The sequence below is a fragment of the Sinohyriopsis cumingii genome, chromosome 8 (genome assembly GCF_028554795.1).
Source record: "Sinohyriopsis cumingii isolate HCF-2022 chromosome 8, ASM2855479v2, whole genome shotgun sequence".
NCBI lineage: Eukaryota > Metazoa > Mollusca > Bivalvia > Unionida > Unionidae > Sinohyriopsis > Sinohyriopsis cumingii.
In genome coordinates, this window is record NC_142968.1 from 91822662 (window position 1) to 91845248 (window position 22587).

Genomic DNA, 22587 nt, shown 5'->3' on the forward strand with positions numbered 1-22587 from the left:
GAATAATAATCCAAAATAATTTAACTTAGAATTAATAGTAGTCCCGGTCAAACACGTTAAAAAGTGATGCTGACTTGTCTTGAGAGTAATCTACGTCGAGGAGCTAGTTCACGAACCACCCTTCACGTACAAATCCACGTTGAGGAGTAGTTGAATCTAGTCTGTAGATTACAGGTCTACCCTTGGATCTTACCACGCTGAAAGTTTTATGAGTGGTTATATTTCCGGCCTGGATCAGTTGCTCTGTTTTTACCCCATCCCTCGTGCTCCCCAGGATTATATAAATATCTGACAGTAACATTACCTGGTACTGGTTGTTTTGAGGAAGATTCGTGTCGTACTGGCACATGTTGTTTCGTGATTGCATTGATAGGTTTCATAGAAATTTCACTAGTAATTTCATTATTTAATGCGACTCTAACACTTGGTAGTCTTGCAACCCATTCACAAGATATTTTGCCTTTCTGAACTTTGTTAAGGGATATTACCTGCGCGTATTGATATCCAAACAATCTCTCAGCAATTGTTCGATTAAATCGTTCAACATTTTCCTGATCACGATGAATTGCGGCGTGTCCTCGTCTGATGTTGACGCTGAGTTGTTTCATCAGAGATGTTACTGCACCAAGAAATTCTTTGTCAGGATCAACATGTAGCAGCCGTGGCCATCGTAGGCTCCCACGTCGGTAAAGTCGTTCAAACGCAGATGCAATTTCAGTCGCTGTTTTTATTGATGATGGTTCTGCACCTTTATTACTACTTGCAGCGACAGCCAACGCGTATTTGTATGTGCGTGATTGACGTCTACGTTTTAATAGTATCGTGTAGTAAAAATAAAATATCTGCCTGATGAACCTTATTTGGAGTGCTGACATCAAAATGTAGGTAGTAAATTATTTTAAGTGGTGGTAGGTACATTGCCATATTGCCTGTCGTGCTAAACAGTTTGCATCAACAGAACGTGCGACACATGCCACATCAGCAAATTTACTAAATTGCGGATCGAAATGTCCAGGATGTTTAGCCTTTAAACCCAGTTTTGACGAAGGCCAAAACCGAATGCATTGCTCTGCTTATCAGCGCTCTCTTGTCAGCTCAACTTGTTACCAACAACGTCTCAAGGTGCAAGGTTCAGAGCGAAAAAGTGCTTATTACCTCCTGAAACGTTGTTCTGCTTGTGGACAAGTCAAACGTGCCAATAGTGCCAAGGTACACATTTGTTCAGAAAAGAAACGATATCACATTTGTCACCAAATCGTGGACTTGGAACACGAATGCTACATCAAAAATATCAGCCCAACAGGAGGAGGAGGAAGAAGATGACTACAAGAAAAAGCGATTTCATGTTTGTTGATTTCGAATGCATGCAAGACACCGGCATTCACATTCCTATTTTCTGCGTAGATTATCTAGCGGACGAGAAGTGCATCCAAGAGCCTATCTTTAGTCATTACCCTCACTGCAGCAAGGTTCCTAGAGGACATAAAAACTCTTTCGAGGACCTAACACGTTGGCTGATTTTGACCGAATTTGACCAGTGAATGTTAGACCATATTCACGAAACGTGGAGTCAACAGGACATCGAACGTTACGGAGATTGCCATCGTTATGCCACGTTGATGGCTAATAATTCCTCGGGGTACGATGGACAATTTCTTCTCAAATGTTATACGGAACAAAGTACGGAACGTCCCAAAGTCACTTTGAACGGAACCAAACTCATTTCCATGCAAGTGGGACAAATTCAGTTTAAAGATTCGAGGAGTTACTTGGCCATGCCTCTGAGTCGAATGCCTTATTGTTGTTGTTGTTGTTGTTGTGGGGTTTAGCGCCATTTCTGAGCACACGATAGGCTATACATGGCGGCCAGTATTAATGGTGGAGGAAGAACCAGGGGAAACCCCCGGAAAGAACCACCGACCCACGAGAAGCTACTGGCAAGCTTTCTCACACACCCACATTGGCTGAATCTGAGACTGGAACCGGCGCAGACAGAGGTGAGATGGCAGGGATCCGTAATGGAGAGCGCTTTAGACCGCTCGGCCACTCGGGGCTCCTTCCAATGCCTTAAACATTTGTAATGACAGAAATGGCCAAAGACTGTTGTCAGCACCTTTTCAATACACGCTGTTCTACTCCATTTGCACGAGACTCACGACCCCGACAATATGCGCACCGAACATCGAGAAGCTTTCTACGCTTAGTACCAGACTCACGTTTCGGACCCCTTCGACTTTCAGGAAAAAATGTTAAAGTATTGTCGACCTGACATGGACATTGTATGCGTTGCTGTGGAAACTTTCGAGAATTATTCATGGAGCCCTAGGGATCGATCCTTTGGAAAAGGCCTGCACAGTTGCCAAAGCGTATTCCATAGTATACCGCAAACGATTCATGCCCTAGAAGACCCTGGTTGTCATACCCCCTCAAACGACGAACTTATTCGAACGTCAAAACTCAGTCATAGCCGTGCGCTGTTTGCATTACTTGTGCGACAAGGAAGGCAAATGGATCCGTCACGCCCGAAACGGAGTATTGGATGGATGGTTAGGCCTTAGAAAACCCTCAGATCGTGTACGAGTTTAACGGTTCCATGTTTCACGGATGTCCCATATGCTACCCTCAACGGTACACTAGAAATCAGTTTTTACAACGTACAATGGAAGACTTTTACGAGGCCACTTGTCAGCGACGCTTAAAGTTAGAACAGCAAGGATACCTAGTGGTGGAAATGTGGTAGCACGAGTACAATCACCGTTTGAAAACTGATCCCGAATTTAAACGTATCGTGGATAGTTACACTCTGGTGGAGCCTCTGAACCCGCGGTACAGTTTGTATGGAGGACAAACGAATGCCACCTGTTTGCTGTACCACGCCGACGAGGACAAAGGAAAAGAAATCAAATACTTTGACGTGTGTTCGCTGTATCCTTATGTGTACAAATATTGTCACTTTCCCGCAAGGCAACCACAATTGCTGATGGAACACATCGACGAGGAAAACATTCGACAATACGAAAGATTAATTCAATTCAAAGTCACGCCTGTCATGGAGTTGTACTATCCCGTTTTACCTAATCATTGCCAAGATAAATCTTTCTTTTGTGCCAAAACGTGCGACTAAGGCCAACTTTGTCAGCGCACCCAGGAGCACCCAGGAAGAACGCGCTTTGAAAAGAACGTGGGTTAGCGTGGAAATGTTCAAAGCTCTGGATCTGGAAACCAATTGTTAAAAGTGTACGAAATGTACAACTTTCCCAAGACAAAACAGTACAACAAGGGCAACGAGATTCAGAAAGGCATTTTCGCCGACTACGTGGATGCCTTTTTGAAACTGAAATAAGAAGCCAGCGGGTATCCTTCTTGGTACCACACTCCCGAAGACCAAAATAAATTCAAAGTGAAATACTTGGAGCAGGAAGGCATCACTTTTGATCACACCGAGAAAAAGGAAGGTCGACGATCGTTTGTTAAAGTGATATTGAATGTTTGTGGGGAAAATAGCAGAACGACCATGTTTACCCAAGACGGATTATTTGACAGAACACTCCCGCTACTTCCAGATGATTCACGATAAAACCAAATACATAAAACCCGTGTTCTTCCTTCGTGAAGACTTGATCTTTGTCAATTACGAAGAAGAAGTGGACTGTAGAGGTCGACGAATTTGGAAATGTCATCATTGCGGTCTACATGACATCCCATTTTGACTTTAAAATTGTACCAAGCGTTACACCAGTTAGGAGATCGTGTGCTAGATATTGACACGGACAGTTGCATCTACATCGATCGCCTTGGTCAACGTCACCCTGACATCGAAGAAGACAATTTAAGAGCATGAACGGACAAGCACCCCGACGACGATTTCCTAAGTTTTACTTGTGGCGGTCACAACAATTACGGTTACGAATACCGTAACCCACAAGGAGAAGTGCACACCGAGTGTAAAGTGAAAGGATTGACTCTCAATTATCGCACCAGTCAAGTGATGAAATTTGGGGTATTGAAAGAAGCCTTGCAATCTGGAGAGGATCAAGAATTTGAAGCGACCACCTGTGAGCCTCACAAGAATGTACGTTTACCCACATACCAACAAAATGGACAGTCGACCTTAGGAAAAACTGTATCCGATCGTGTGCCAGAAGCGAGTGCGACTTTCCAACCACTTTACTTTACCTTAGAAACACATTGATATTAGCATATAAAAAGGGAAAAAGTCCAAGACCGTTAGTTCATTGTGACTACCATTGCCAAGCGAGAAAGCTGAATCTTGACAGACACGATTACAATTTGGTGATTCTCAAGTGCGATGATGTGCCTTGCGATGACAGCGAGACCGTACGCTGTGACCTCACTGATTCAATACTACATCATGGCAACTTCGTTATGTTTGCTTCAGCAGGACATCATAGGGATTTTGCTATGAATACTACTACTACCATACCTACCATGGAAAGTGATGTTGTGCGTGTCAAACCTGACGGGTGTGAAAGCGATGCCAGAACACCTTATCACTTTACTGGTTTTCTTTGTCTATGTCATTCTCTACGTGAAGCCATGTTGCTACCACCCTACATATGTCATCCATGCCCGAGCAAACTACTGCGGGTTTCACCGTACCTTCATCGAAATGAACCTGTCAAAGAAAATATTCGTCCCCTGTGCGTTTGTCTGAATACTGCCACTTTGAAAGTCGATTCCAAACCTTCCAAGGAAAGTGGCCTAAATATCTGGGAGGACTTACCTCCGAAGAATTAGAACCGGATTTATCTACTTGGGCGAAGGCGATAAAGTCAAGGGCTTCATTTGTGGTGTGTTACTTCACCAGTGGGAGCAGAAAGATTCAGCTTACCTAGAACATGATCGATGGTTTCCGCTGTGTCACTACCTAGCCTTAGTGGGACGACCTCAGTAATTTCTTGATGGATACTTTACTTTTCGTGATTTGCATGTGGAGTTGAGAGAACGCATTTACCGAGAGTTGGTCAATATATAAGTCCAACGCAAAGAGTTCCAAAAACAGCCTTTTCAGGGCAAACCTTATCTCTAGAAAAGAGGGACTGATCAATTGCCAATTTGTGTGAATGTGGAGTAGTGTGACTATAAACACTGACTCTTTTCCTGACGTGTGTGTGTGTGTGCGCGCGTAAGTTCGTGTGTGTGTTTGTCTGTGTATGTGTATTAGTGTGCGCTCGTACGTTGTGTGTATGTGTGTTTGTATGCATGCGTACGGTTGTATGTACATGTGTGTTATGTGTGCGCGCGTACGTTTACTTGTGTTTGTTTTTATCTTAACAAAACACCTTATCCTTAAACACAAAAGTTCGGTTGTGTTTATGTGTGTATGTTTGCGCACGTACGTTTGTGAGTATGTGTTTGTTTTTTCCTTAACAAATAACCAGACTAACGACCACTCCACTTTATGTCTCAAGCACGGACGTGAAGGAAAACATCCCTTTTCACCAACTACACATATCATCTACCAAACAATCCAGAGATAGTAGTGATGACCTAAAATATTTTTTTACTAGCCAACACATTAATACGAAAATGTACGCGTGCACAGACACACGCTATTTTTTGTATCGTGATTATTTTTTTTAAAGGAAAAAACAAACACACAAACGTCTGTGCGCACACATAATTAAATCATTAACAGTAACTAACCCTTGTTGCTTAAAGATTTTTCCGCCGAGAGAAGTTCAGTTCGGTTTTTATAACCCAATATTTAAATACATAATTAAGTAGAAAATAAATGCCTTATTTAGAACACAAAAGATAACAATACACAACTATACCACCAATCGAAATTAATCTTTGCATAGACCTATTTGGCTTGACTAAAATCAAGAACTAATAATTAACGACCAATCACATTTGATCTTTACATACATATACTTGGTGTTACAAAAACTATTTATCTACCAATCAAACCTAACTTTACATTAGCCTCACCAGATAAACTTAACCAAACCCAAAATTTCTGATTCATAACAATAACAACAATAAAACAAATTAAAAATAAATAAACGAAAGAAAGGGGTGTACATAAAACTATAGCATCCAAACTTAAGTGCATCAACCTAAGGAAATGTCACAAAACACTAGGAGTAAAGTAGTACTTATCAATACAAACAGACAAGAAGCAATCAAGCAAAGTAGAAGGAAAATCAGAATGAAAAGAGCCAAGGATCTAATAACCAAAACAGAGAATGGAACACCAAGTGAAACACAGATGGAAACCACTAAGGGACCACACATTGGAATATATCTCAATCATCCTATATCCAACGAAATCAGACTACAAGAACTGGATGTTCAATCACAGATTCATAAAAACAAACCCAAGGACAATCCAAATAGAGTTACAAGAGTATCCATAAAAAACTTGAAACCTAAATTACAACTATTGATGTTGTTAATAAAGTTAAAGCAGGTAATGCAAGGGGAAAAAACACATCAGTTGGAAATAGAAGCAAATCTAGAACAAGATATGACACCTCAGACAAAGCACCTTTACAAACCCCACCACCAACACAACCATCCCAAATGGACACGGAACATAGCAACAACTCCCCAAACAATAGTAATGGTGGAATGGTGTCTCTTAATCATAGTCTAATCGACGAAATAGCAGGAACTTCATCAATAGTGACACATACAACAACAACAATAACAACAACACCATCACCATCACCAACAGCAACACCCAAAACGAAAATAAAAACTACACCATTAAAAACCAAAACAACAGCAACAACAAAGGCAACAACTATGACTACCGCCAAACGGCTTTTATTAAAATGTCATAAAAGCGACCAAATACACAATCCACAATAGCGAACAGGCAAGTCCTTCGACTCACATATCACCAAAAGAGATAGCACAAATAGAAGCAGCACTCAAAGAGGCTGATCAATTGGAACAGAAAATAACATGTAAAGATCCTTATGAAGTAGGACCAACTGAAGACATAACTACAAGTAAAGGAAAGAACCCCATCAAAGGCAAGCAAGTAATTAAAAAATCCAGCACATGCACAGCACAAAAAGAACACGTGGATAAACACCCACAATTGCAATCCAAACCAACGAGGGACATGACTACAATATATAAGGCAAAGGAGGTAAAGCAACCACCACAGGGGGTTATATCAGGCAAGACAGACAACATTTTTTTTCAGGTAACCAAGTCAACAAATTAACCAGTATAAACATAGCACAAAAAGGAAATAAGGACACCAAACGCTCAGTCCAAACAAGCCTCAACTAGGATCAACACATCAACTCAAGAAAGCCCTAACAAAGAAGGACAACAAGCAACAAAAAAAAAATACCCGTACCACCCAGTTGAGTTGACATTGTACATCACAAGTGAAAACACGAAATTCCTGCGAATCAGCGATAGAAGTCTGGCTACAGCACTAACACAACAAGGGGGTACCTTCAGAATCATACGCACAAACTCCGACTACATTGTCATTTGGTGTGGGACCAACCGCCAACTCACAGAATACATGCAAATCAGCTAAATTACTTGACTACCATCCGAAGGCACCAGGCGTTCAATAAAACTAATACCAACACATCCAAAATAAACACGAAACCTGCAAAAACAAATGATACAAACACCGCCCAACAAACCATAAATGGCGAAAAACAAACGAGCGGAAATTCTAGGACCTGTTTCGAGGCCATACCATATAAGCATAGCTGATATCGAATATGACTTAACATTTTATGGGGTACAGTACAAATGAACCATACGCCTAAAACAGCCATGGTAAGGAAACCTCCACAATCCTTCTGGAATTCTATGACCTCCCACCTGAATCCATCAAACTAGGTCCATATGCAAAAAACCAACACACAAAAAACAAGAGACATACATTAACAAACCCAGATTATGCAATAAATGCAAACTATGGGATCATTTCAACTCACGCTGTCGTTTTCATGCTAGATGTTACAAATGTGGTTGCAGGCTCAGACAGAAATGTACAGCTGAAACACAAATATGTACCAACTGTAAAGGGAATCACACACCCTACTCACAGGAATGCGCTCACACCATTGCAGAAAACAAAATTATACAACTAATGGATAAGAACCAGCTCCCTTACAACGAAGCAAAGAAGATGTTTAAAACTTTCAAACCGAACCCAGCTGAAAAGATGGACGTTACTAAATCAACAAAAGGTCCTAATACCACATCAACATCAACAAAAAACAGCACACACCATAGGAACGGGAGCTACTTTGGAACCACGGGTCAACAAAATATGTCGAAACAAACACCTACCGAGGAAACCACTATACCAAATAAATCTACAGATGTTACGAAGCAAAAAGCTACTACCTGCTATACTACAGGAACACTAGTACAAAGCAGCGGGGCAGACATCAATGACAATATTGATCATAGACTAATAAACAATTACATTAGTGCATTACCTGAAGGAATACAAACAAATCTCCAACAACAATCAAATAAGAAAAACAAGACTTCTTTCAATTACTCATCCAATTATTAGGAAAAGGTTTTTCCAACACCAATAAAGGTCACCATAAAACACAAATAAATAAACATTATCGAATAGTGATGGATATAAAACGCTAATATAAATTATAAAAGCAAGCTACTCATTTGGCAATGGAACTGCAGCGGACTCAAACAAAATCACGGGGAACTAATTAAGCTATCACCAATGTCAAACAAAGACCAAGTATCATATGTTTGCAAGAGACACATTTAAATAACACAAACGAAGGTATACCCGAAATAAACGATCATCATACTAGATTCTTTTAGAATATGAGTAATGGCATAAGAGGCGGGGGGTTAGCCATCTTTGTCCATAATTCTATTATAGAAGCCACCGAATTTAACCCTAACATAGATGTAAATGGGAGCCCCATATAGTACCATATTGTCAACATTAAATTAATGCATAAAACATTAACCAACCATGATATATATGATCCAGGAAGTACAAGTGCAAACTCCATACAAAGCTATATATAAATATTTAAAAAAAAGGGGTCAAAACAGCATTATATGCGGTGACTTCAACGCGCATAATATGGAATGAGGAAGTGATCATGTAGATACTAGAGGGAAAATTTAGTCAAATACGTCATGGAACACCAGCTAGTTATTCTAAACACTGGTACTCCCACCAGACTTGACCCAAGCACCGGAAAATTAACGTCACTCGATTTGGCAATTGACACACCTAGCATAGCTCTCATCAGCGAATGGAAAGTACTTCAACTAAGCACGCTAGCAAGCGATCACTTCCCAATATGTATTACAATCTATACACAAAGTGCAAAGAACAACAAAAGCGCACGCCAAGATGGAAAACAGAGAAAGCTGATTGGAACTCATTTCAACGAATACTAAGCGAGATACAATTGGCAGACGTACATAACAATGACACCTACCGGTCCTACAATGCTATAACTCTGGCAAGCAATGAGGAAGCATCAAACAGCATACATAAGACGAATGGCAATATATATAAAACTCCCATACCATGGTGGACAGAGGAATGCCGTACAGCAATCAAGGAAAAGAAAGAAAGCCCTAAATCGATTCAAATATACAAAATTAGCTACTGACATTTTAGATTACAAACACAAAGAGGCCATGACTCGGACCATAATAAAATAGGCAAAATCCAACTCATGGCGCAAATGCTGTTCCACACTTCACCACAGCAGTAATTCTAAACACGTTTGGGCAAAATTTAAGGCAATTAAAGGAAGAGTCCCAATATCACTACCAAGAATACCCGGAGCTGGCTATAACAAAGACAAAGCCGAACAACTGGCACTACATTTTGTCAGCAGTAACAACAACCATTCACAAAAATTTATACAACAACGACATGCCCTGGATAATGAATTCCATCATCTATTCAAAGGCCAAGAAAACATCAACGACACACCTTTTAATGATCACTTTAGCGTAAATGAATGGAGAAAAGCACTAGACAACAAAAAATCCACATTTTGAGGCGAAGACTAACTAGGTTATGATATCCACAAACATCTACCCGCTAACTTGGAGGCAATTAATACTCAATCTGACTAACTGATATGACAAACTGGAAACATCCCAACATTATGGAAACAAGCCGTAGTCATTGCCATACCCAAACCTGGAAAAGATCCCAGGAATATCAGCTTATACCGACCAGTCTCCCTGACCAACACCATATGTAAAATCACGGAGACCACGATAAACAACAGACTCAAACATCATATAGAACAATAGTAATTTATCTCCGAGAACCAAAGCGGATTCAGATCTAGACGATCTACCAGAGATCAGCTTGTTCGATTAGAGGCTAGCATTAAGCTGGCCTTCAAAGCAAACCGGAAAAGGATAGACATCTCATTGCGATCTTTTTAGAATTTGAAAAAGCCGTTGACTTGGTTTGGACCAAGGGTCTAATCTCTAAACTAAACCAACTTTCTAACATGGAGACAGAATTTGCTACGGTCTTCACCATACCTTTTCCAGAATTCGTCTTTCACCATCTTCACTGTTTTCTTGGTGTCTCTATGAGCAATACTGTATTTGATGTAATCGTTTTCAAGTTTGGTTTTCATTCATACTTGGTAAAGTTTCTTTCTTGTTTTTATTGTTTCGTTTATCTGTTCATTCAAACTCACCAAATATAATAAACCAATGACGTAACATAACATATAAGTTATAGAGCAGACAGTCACACATTGTCAGCCATTTTGTTATTTTTTATTTTCATATCTGAGTCCATGCACTAAAAAGCTAATATTCAGTGGTTCATTGCTGTGTATTATGTTTTTGCATTACTATATGTCCCTACATTACTTGAAATAACTATTCTAAATCATGACTTATAAAATTAGACTTTTTTAACAATGACCCACTAATTCGTGTAATAAATAAATAAATATTTGCAGCAATTCTATAGTCTGTCTTCCTGTTTATTGAAATAGTTGTCCATTACTGCGCGCCAACTGCACCATCATATCATGGATGTTAATGGACAAACAAAAAAACCACAACAACATTGCAAACAGAACAAAACTTTTATGTTTTTATTATTCAATAAACAACTATAATCTTTACATACATTAAACTGAATTTCTCGTTCCATTACTTTAATTTTTTTTATTATACCGTAATTCGTTTCCATTAATGTACATTAACGCTGTTTTGACTGAGCCATTCAGCCTAATTTTATTCGATGAATAGGTACGTTAACAAATCACGAAGGATTTCAGTTTGAATTCAGTTTTGGTATTCTTGACTCAATTATACTGACAACATTGTTGGATTAGTTGAACATGAAAGAGCAAAACAAATAACACCAAAAGCAAATTAATTTTAATTGCTGTCGTGGCTTTAAGGTTTATAATGTTACTTTGGATCATTACACCTTGTATTTTAGCCACATGAATTCACACACACACACACACACACACACACACACACACACACACGTGTATGTGTGTGTTCAATTAAATCCTGATTACTGAATGCTCTGTACCTTAACTGTCACCAAGAAACTTCCAGACGAGAATTATCTATCTCTATGGACCTTTACAATGGTGACCATGTACTAACGTTTGGTCAGAATAAGAGCGGATCGAGTGTAATCGTCACAATCGAGGATAGTGGGATTTTTAAAAAATATATTATGCGTAGCTTTCATTGTGACATGATACCGCAAGACATTCAATCGGGATTGTACTGGAACACACCTTTAGGTTCATTTCGTCTAAAAATGTATACGTACTTTAACATTGATTATGCCGTATGCATCTCTCGGGGCGTGTAAATAATGACCTTCCAAAGGAATATGGATGTTTACGAATCCAAATCAAGTGAATACGTGCCATTTAAAGAAATATAGAATCAAATTCTAAAGAAATTTACTGAAATAGTCGGTGTTGAATGCTTACTTGAATCACATGATTTGTACTATAATATGGCAGCTACAGCGGCAATCTTGAAAACCTCGCTACTCCTGAACGGACGGTCGTAACCACAATGGATTTGCAAGACAAGATTAATTATGATGACTTTTCGACTACTAATATGACACTCTACCAACTGAGCTATCATGGTTCCATAGGAGTTAGCCATATTATTATTTGTTTTACTATTTCTGTTTATGATAATAGTAATAAGATACTTCTTCTAACCATATAGCTGAAAACGAACATTTATGAACCATTCTGTAAAATATGAAGATTTCAAAATGGCATTGATGTATTGATAAAAAGGATTTTTATACATGTTTTATTTTCATTCACCACATCGTTTTATTTGCATTCACTTTATATTGATCATTTGGCTTTCTCGTTGACAGATAGAAAATAACCAAATGATAATTAGTAAATTTGCAAAGTTGTTATCTTAATTCCAGCTCGAAGGCTCCAAATTGAAGCTAGAGCCTCTTCTAGAGCCCGGTGGGCCCGTAAAGCTGGCGTTGGTATTACAGTCTTGCCTGGAATTCTGCTTTTAACTCCCGTTTATCATTAAACTTGTGTCCCTCTCTGGTTTGTGGCTGTGTGATATTATTCCTCTTGATAGCTCTGTCTTTGTAATCGCAATGAAGTGTCTGTTATGGAAGTCTTCCATTTTATATAATGAAGCGTGTCGTGTTCTTACAGTAAAGTGTTGTCGTCTTGAAGCCAATCTCGATTCTCGTACACGAGTTGATGGATTTTGTTCTCCAAATGGCGACTGACATTTTGTGATTTTGTAACCGTAAATTTTTGCGGCCCCAAAGTGGTCAGACAAAGGTGTTGATCCTCTTCGATCTGCAGATCTTCCTTCATCACGCAAAGTGCACAACTTGAATCTCTCGTTAATTCAGTGTCAATCCTTTGACTTTGCAGCTGGTATGTATTTATTCTCGTTGGTCTCGACATTCGTTTGTTTTGTGACCGCTGATAACAAAGCTCAAAATCTTGTCTTGTCTCCTTCCATGTCTGTGTCAGTGCTATCACAGCGATTGATGTCAAAGCACCGGACTCGATCTCCTAAAAGGGATAAATCTTTGTACAATTTTAAGCTAGCATTGGCTGTCACGTTATCTGCACTGATGACGTTTCCAAACCCGTCGGGCAGTACAAATATTGGCTTTTCTTCGCCATTGACCAATATTAAATCTTCATAAACGACGTCCACGTGTTTTTATTCATTTTCCTATGTCGTCCACTTTTTAAAATTAGCGGTATGGATCTGTCATGTATTCCTTCTTGTATACTTTTGCGATGGTAGACGGTTCCTTCAAAGAACAGATCCGAGTGTACTTCGCAATCGATTGTCGCAATTTTCCACAGCAACGTTATAACATATCTATATCGAATCGACGATACCGTAACATCTCTTCCTGAAAAATCAAAAGGGTTGCAAGCGTGAGAGTGGTGTCTTGCGTAGAAAGCTTCTCATTGTTCGGTGCACATATTGTCGTGGTCGTAATAGTAAGAGTCAGGCAAATGCCCCATAAGCCCAAACCCATGTTAATCGTATGAACCCTAACGGCCTCCTATAACTACTCCCACCAAACTCCCCATCTGGCCCTTATGGTTCCATAATACTACTTCGAACCTAATATTCCCATTTTATCATTTATAAGAATGGTCTGATTAATGGCATAGTATTATTTATTGCGTTGAAAAGTACATATCGAACCTTTCATCCCATACGGCATACATTTGCATTGATAAAGTCCGTCTGGAGCCCTGGATGCCAACATTTTCTCTGCCCTTTCCGTCAGTGGAACTAGCAGAATCCTTTCCGAATATCAAATTTTGGTGACATGCTTTCAATTTCCAATTTTATCAATGCAGTCATCGATTCTTGGAAATGAATATTTTAGTCACGCCATTCATTATCCTCTAGTCAGTTTACATGCGGAAAGCATCATTTGCTTTCTGTACAAGTATACACGGTGAACTCCAGTCTTATTTACTCGGTTCTTTGAAATCATTATCCAGCAAATACTGAATTTATTTTGTCAAACATTCTTATTTGACAGTGTTTATGATGTACAGATGCTATTCAAAAGGTGTCGAATCTACAATTGTTCAGCTTCATGGCAGTTTGTATTTGTTCATATTGGAACATCTGGAAACAAGTGTTTATATTCAAATAATAGATGTTTTAGTTCATTACTTTCTTGTTGCTACAGATGTGAAAGTTCGTGGTCCAGATTATTCATAATTTCTGAATTCCGAAGACTGGTTACTTCCCACTTACAATAGTATGATTGCATTCCGTCGCTTACATACTCACTGGTTGGACAGGTACAACTTGCTTTGGCTATCCAAATCAAATATTTCCTTTAACATATTTATATGGCAACGTCGTTTTTGTTTCTGTCTCCCGGGAGGTTTGATGATATAATTTAAATCACATACTTTCATGTCAGCTGTTAAAAGACCATAGTAGTTAGCCTGAAGAGGATTTTGAGGTAAGGGCAAGAGAGCCTGAATTCGAACATCAGACTAAGAACTTCTTTCTTTTGTTTTTTTGTCACATCTTAATTTCAGGTTTACTGAGAAGAATGCAGATTACATCTTGCAAGTTCAGAACCCTTTCACAATTTAGATTTAAAATTAAAATTATAGTCTAGAATATTAATTTCTGTATCGTCATATTAATGAAGATGATCTTTTAACGATTTGAATGGTTAATAGACGGTGTATACGAAAACTAGTTCAAGGGGACTGAATTCTAAAAATCCTTGAACTGAATCCCTTACAGCAAACAAAAGTAAATGAACAGTTTCGTCTAAATCTTTTCCGGTATGGAAATAATATGACCGAATAATATGCTTCAAAGTTTGATGAAATATTTCTAAAGCCCTTCGGTTTTCTTGGTGATAGGTAGAAGACTTAAATTGCTGTACGCCTAATTTATGCATACATGGGTAGACCAAACTGAGGAAACACTTTATCAAAGATTTTATTATGGTTGTAGTTTACTATTATTCTGTCATTCAGTAGATGCATACATTATGGTCAACATGTATTGGTTGCCTGACCTGGTCTTTGGTAGGGGACCGACACAGTCTACAATTAAATAGTCCGTCAAATGCAGACAATCCCTTGGTATATTCTGTTTGGGTTTTCCTATCATTCGACAAATATGACAAGATCTACAGTATTTACAAACATGAATTTCAATTTTTGGCCAACAAATATTACTCAAGATTTTGTGATAAGCCTTACTACTTTCAAAATGATCGGCCAAATGAGTTTCACGCGCAAAACTAAGAATATCCTCCCTTTACAACTTAGGAAAACTTTGATAACTCACTGACCACTCTTTTCCAGCAGGTGCCTCTGGTTATCTCCATTATCTCATAAGAAAGCAATTCTGAACAAAATAGCAAACAGGTACTTATGTGATTTCAGTTTCACTAATTGCCCTCGGCAACAATCAGGAGATAGCATGATGATGTTCTTGTTCGGCAATAAGTTGTTGTTGTTTCTCAACCTGACTAGAATAAAGAGAATGGTTAGTATAATGAGAATCACTGTGATCATTACCAGAAGTAGGGTTGACCTAATCAAAAGCCAACATATTTAAAGGAATAATTTCCTGATCAACATCATTCTTGAAAACTTTTATGTCATAGCTCAAGTAACTGCACGAACTGGGTATAGCTCAGGGATTTCTGTTTCAATATAACCGGCTTTCTAATCCAAAGAAGGCATGCCAGTTACATGTCGATTAACCAAAACCTTATCTTCAGCCAGATCATTGCCTAGTAATAAATGAATACCCTGAATGGGTAAAGATTGCACTATTCCGACTGTAACGGGTCCTGAGACTAATTCTGGCGACTAATTTGCACAATGGAGAGGAACATTAACAAAGCCGAACTCAACTCCATGAATAAGTATGTTTTCATGAGAAGAAGTCTTAGAAAAAAACAAAATACCTGATAATAAAAAACCAAGAAGCACGCGTGTCCTTTAAAGGTTTAGTAATGATATGATTGACAGAATCGTCAATATTTGAGATTGAACTCTTAGACATGAATGGTTCATGAATTTACATAATACAATCAGACTCTCGTTTGTTTGACCCATAAATGTGAAACTTTAAATACATGACCTTGACCTGACTTTTAGAGATAAGAGGATTTGGAAGTGCTATATCTTGATTTTCTGTTGATTATATTTTAAATCTGCAGCAATAAGAATAAAACGGGAGATAAGACGTTTGAACAGTCTTATTAGGAATTTTATTCTTAAAGGTTGTGCCAGATTGAATTATGTGAGCACTTAATGGCACTGGATGATCCTTTTTAACAAAACAATTGCTGAGTAGAAGACTTACTGACAAAAAATCTTTTTAGTCAAGAAATAATCGTCAGCTATATTTGCATCATTTTCTAAGGTTTCGATCTTTTGCTCGTCAAGGTTGGTTTAAATGTCACTGTGGACTCAATGCTTGTACTCGTACATCAATGTGGGTTGTCTGAGGTTACCGCAGTCTTGACCAACCTTTTTAACTGACCACCACATATCAAATATAAGTTCTTTTTCTCTTTCTAATTTAACATGCGTCTGTCCAGTTTCAAGTTTGGGGTCCATACACCTTTGTTAATATGCCTCAGGTACCAACACATAACCCTTTTAGATACATTCATTAAACACATCACAATCATCACTTTGCTGTACTGAAAGTGAAGTGTAGACTTAACCAGCTTCTAAATAATAGAGTCCAATGCTCTCTGGACAATTTCGATGTTTTAATAACTTTTTTCAAACTGAGGAAAATATGTATCTACTATTTTTTCTTTATATGGGCGTACTAATCTAATCTTTCTGGTAACTTCAGAAACTCAGCTTGTGTGTAAAAGGGTAAGTGTTTTCCACTTGCCAATTCTAATTACCCTAATCTAAATTGAAAGTCCAGTTGTCATTTTCTCTTTCTCTCTGCATCTGAATTTCCCTCTATTCCTTTTCACTTTGCATTTGCATTTGTATTAGCCAAACTTCTCTTTCTCTCTCCTCTTTTTTCAATTATCTTTCTTCTTGCTGTAGCTGCATTCGTATCTCGTCTTTCTATTTCAGAAGGTGCAGCTTTTTTAGTTAAATTTCCATATTGCGTTTCTTTCATGTCTTACTAATCACTTACTAATCAAACTTAAGGTACTTTATCCAGAGAATATTTTCGACCAAATATTTAACAAAATATTCTTTATTTCTTGTTTTGTTAAGTATACTTGGCCTCAAACAAATCATATTGCCTGGAATACAGGAATAATGCAACCTTTTTCAAGGATTCTGACCCTTTTGGTTAGGGTTTAAAAGTTTTCCTCGTTAGATGACAATGCGAAAACTTGTAGGTTTCACTTTTGACTTCCAAAACGTAAAATTAGTTTACTTGGGTTAGGACAATTCCGATGCAAAGTGAATTTAAAGTCCAAAAACAAAGTTTTCTGACATATTTTAGAGAAATTCTCTTCCTGGATGAGACCCAATTTTCTGTTACGACTCTATGGTCATAAAGTAAGTAACAGAAAAGAGGAAACCTATAGGTTGTGTGCGTGTGTGTGTTTGTGTGTGTGTGTGTGTGTGTGTGTGTGTGTATGTGAGAGAGAGAGTTTTATTTGGATTTTTAACGTAGTTTTAACAATTTCCAAGTCATATCTGCAGTGTAACATATTATAGTGATATATAGTACTGGCGCATCATGCCCCAAACATGTAGCATGATGTCCCACCCAGTCAAATTATCCGGACACTAACCGCTTAATACTAAGCGCCTAGCTGATAGTACCATTTTTAGAAGTCTTTGGTATGACTGACGGAGTTCTAAACCGCGACTTGCCGCATCCGAGGTGGACGCTCTCACCACTAGGCCACCGAAGCGGTCCAATATGTTTTGTAAAGATGTAACAAATAATTTATTTCCTTGAAAACAAAAGTGATAATTTAAAACTTAACTCACAGTATTGTGATTTAAATCCCAAATAGTCTTACAAATTATATCACAATTCCAAGTGTATGAAGTTCCAACTGAATTTCAGCGAAATTCCAAATGAATCCCGATATTGAATGTGTTGATGAGTGTATGCTAAGGTGCCAGTTGCCTGGATTGTGATGATGTGCTGATAGTCTTTTGATGTGAAACAAAGTATAATCCAAAATATCATTGTCTGAATTCATTATAATTTCAAATTAATGTTTCTGTCCAGAATATTATTGAGCATTTTTTTATTTTTAGTGAATAATAATGTAAATAAATAATTCCGCAAAAATTGAAAATGGAACACAACAATAAGAATGATTCCACTTTTGATATTAAGATAAGAATGAGTAATTGTTTCAACTAAACAATACTATATACACCTTTCCTTGACCTAGGTCACATTACCCATTTTCTGGAAATGCGCTGTTAACTTCTAAGTTCAGAATCAAGACTATACACATGTTTAGTATTATTAATAATCTGAGGATATAATCTACAGTCATTGGTACATGTTTAGCTGTCCATTATGATGTTCACAAAATAAATGTTACTGGTCAGGTACGCAAAGAACTTGAATTTGGAACAATTTAAGTTGCAAAATATATATGTATATATAGTCATTAAGAATACCTAGCAAATAAATGCAATGTACATAACAATTCCAATACCAATGAGTATTCCAATATAGACATTAATGAAAGTGAAAACGAACACATCCGGTAGTTTAAATAGTATCCTGCAAGAAATCATACTACCCGCGAATCTCCAATTTGGTAACATAATTCCTTGAAGAAATATCCAAGGCCATACTCAGAGAGTCTAAAGAACTTTCCGTGGTATCGCTGTTAATGTGGTTACTTCAAAACTACACCTTCGGCCTAAACGACTATCCCGATATGCGTTTGACTGGATTAATATTGATCTGTTTTTGCTTAACAACACTGATAGTCCAGTGCCGTGGCACCATTGCGTGTGGATTTATGATTTTCCCCTAATAGTATACCGACACAGCAAGCAGAAGACAAGAAAGTTTCCATGTCGATGCTGCTTGCACGCAAAATGTTGCATGACGAACATGTCATTTATTGCTAGAGGAATCAGCGACAAGTCCCAGCGTACGATCATGCCAAAACCCGTAAGAAAAAGTTCATATTCACTGCGACATATCTTGCACGCACAGAGGACCTAACTGCTGAGAGTTTACCCCAGTACGACAAGAATTAAGGTTGTACTTTATAACCAGCGAGATTACGGTGGTGACCTGATCACGCAAAAAATAACAGCAGCATCGAACGCAATCATGAATGTTATCCTCAACAACATGAAAAGTAAGTGGCTCGGAAACTCAACTGTCGCCAAGTAAAGCCTTTCTACTGACAACAACTCGCGCGCAAATAATGACTGGTCTGCTTCTCAATGTTGAAATCTCGGTTACTACCATGATTTGCATTTGACGCGTTCAGCTACATTTTCATGCGTGTGCACAAGCTCGATCCTGCGAACTACTTTCAATCGGTCTTTTGTCAAAATCATGCTTCGAATCTGTGTCGGGATTTCATTATTTCCTTGCACCGAAGGAAAATATCAAATCTTTACAACAATAACAGCCGCTACGACATATGTGATGTCCTAATAAGAATCAATCGCAATTTGAAAAACAAACAAATCCCAAAACGTGAAACAGTATATAACAAGGAGATAACTATATAAAAAAGCATCAACTTTTTCCAGTAAATTTTACAAGGGAATCAAGGGAGCCACATTCAATGTGAGGTAGTTACCTATAGATGCAATCTTTCATTTTCTTATATTTTATACAAACTCGCATAATAACCAGAGTAATCTGGCATAGATTTAAAAAAGACTTATATGCCCCTGGCCTCTCAAAGAATTCTAATGGCAATGATGGAATTGAAACCCGTTGATGAGTTCGTAAGGACTGATACCGTGGAAGCGTCTCTTCTCCTTCATTTGTACGTCTACGAAAAGTATAAGACAACGACAACTACGGCTACTATGAATACTTCCTTCAACTTACCCTTGACTATACGGGCGAGCTTTATGAAGCCCACAATGATTACCCACTGGCTCCAAAAACGCTTATTCAATATCCTTTAAAAAAAATAGCACACTGGATGATCCACACTATCGCTGTCTTCCTGTAAAAGTACTCTGCCAATCCCTACATCACTTACATCTACAAACATTTTGAATGATTTAATGAAATACTGAGCTGAAAGAACTTGTGCACTTTTAAGTATGGACTTGAACTTATCAAAAGCCTCCATACATTTATCTGACTGGTGGAACATGGTCTTCTGAACAAGTTGTTCAGGTGTTCAGCAATCATGGAAAAATTAGAATAACATTTCCATTAATAACCAGTTTTATCCAAAAATGCACAGTTGGTGCCTCTTACAGATATGAACAGTGTACTCCGTAACAACTTTTACTTTAATTTCCTTAGGTTTTATTTGACCATGTCCTAAAAACGTAACACTATCTCGGCAATATTCGCTTTTACTAAACTTGATTGCCAGATTTTCTTCGCTGAGCCTTTCGAAAACCTTCCGGAGGGTTTCCGTAAAGTCGTTCCAGGTGTCGTTGTTACTGATGACCTCATCGACGTGTGCATCACAATTTCTATACCGGATGTTATCATATTCATCAAACATTGAAAATAACTTGAGAATCCCCCATGGCACAATTTTGTATTGCTCAAGTCCATCAGGAGTAATGAATGCTAAACTTTTCTATCTGTCCCAGTAAGTGGAATTTGTCAGAATCCCTTCAAGAGGTCAAATTTAGTGACGTATTTGGCATTTCCAATCCTGTCAGTGCAGTCATCGATTCAAAGAATTGGAAACAAATCTGTCTTATTGACACTCTCTTCATATACTGTCTACTTTTCTGTAAACAGTACTGGTACTGATTGTCTTATCTAGTTTGGGCACTAGAATACAAGGTGAACTCCAGTCACTTTTAATTGGTTCCTTGAAATCATTCTCCAGCAAATACTGAACTTCTTCCTTCAAATTATCTTGTTCAAGAGGATTCATCCTATAAGGATATTGCTTAACAGACGTTACTATTTCTTCGTCGTGAAAGGTCTTATTTGATCGTGTTGCGATATGTGGTAAAATGTGTTAATGTCCTTCAGGGAATAGCTACTAGAAAACTAGCTGACGCACACATAATCATCAACACTCATTGGTTGCCTAACTTGTTCTTAGGTAAAGGGCCAACACAATCTACCATTATTCTACTAAAGGGTTCTACCATTTAAGTATGACAAGATCTACACAATTTTTAAACAACAGTCTAATTTTTGGCAATAAAATAATGATAATATAAGAACAATAATTTGATAACTAACTGACCACTTTTCAGCAGCGGGTACCTCAGATGACCTTCATTTCCTCATTCTTCAAGATATTACAGGTTTCTTCTTGTGTACCATCATTTTCTGATACAACAGCTCTCTGTGTCTTCTTACTGTAAGGTATCTAGTGGTTATGATTAGATTTAAAATAATGTGACACCAAAATCGAATCACTGTGATCAATACTTCCTGAGTGATTCAAACTAGGAACAAATGTGACCTCATTAAAAGTCGGACCCAAAAAGGTGTCCTCTAAAGGTAGAAAGGAGCCTGTTTAACAACATCATTCTCAAGAGCAGTATTTGCCGTAGCTTTAATAACTGTGCAAGCTGGACATAAGCCAAGACTTTCTACTATGACAGGAACAACTCTTTGATTTATGCTAGATTTATCAGTTAACAATTGGATTAACAACTACATTGTCTTCAGTAAGGTCATTACCTAGTAACCACTGTACGCAATGAATATACAATGAAGTCACATCTATTTTTACTGGTCCCGAAACTAACTCTGGTGACAAATTAATACAATAGAAGAGGAAAATAACATATTAACATTCTTTTTTCTGCATCAGAACACTTTCACAAGACAATTTGTCAGAAAAGTTGTTACTAAAAACAGACTCTGAGAAGCTCATGCGTGTCTGAACACCTTGATAGGAGTAACCGTATCTAAGTCACCAACAATTGATATTGAACCACCAGCAAATGGTACTGAAACCTTCAACATGAATGTTTCATAATCTCAAAACTGAGAAAATACTGTTTATACATCTTTTTTGTTAAAATATGAACCTGTATTTTCACGAGGGTGCCCTTTACCGACTTGTTTCAACTCCCATAATCTAAATCCCATATCTTAACATCACTCTCTCTCTCTCTCTCTCTCTCTCTCTCTCTCTCTCTCTCTCTCTCTCTTGCATTTCTCTATCTTTATCTCTATCTCTTGCATTTGTATTTTCATTTTTTTATTTCTGCATTTGTGTTTGCATTTGGTCAATATGTACCCATCAAATCAGCATATCTGAATCACTAATTATTCTCCAACATTTTAAATCATTATATTGTCAAATATCTTTGCAGTCAAACTCTGATATTTCTATTTAATGAGCCCCTCAAAAATAAGGACATGCATGAACACCACCACGAGGCAAATTAACTCTAGATGTCATCTGATATTTTCTTGATATCCATTAAAATAAATGCATGG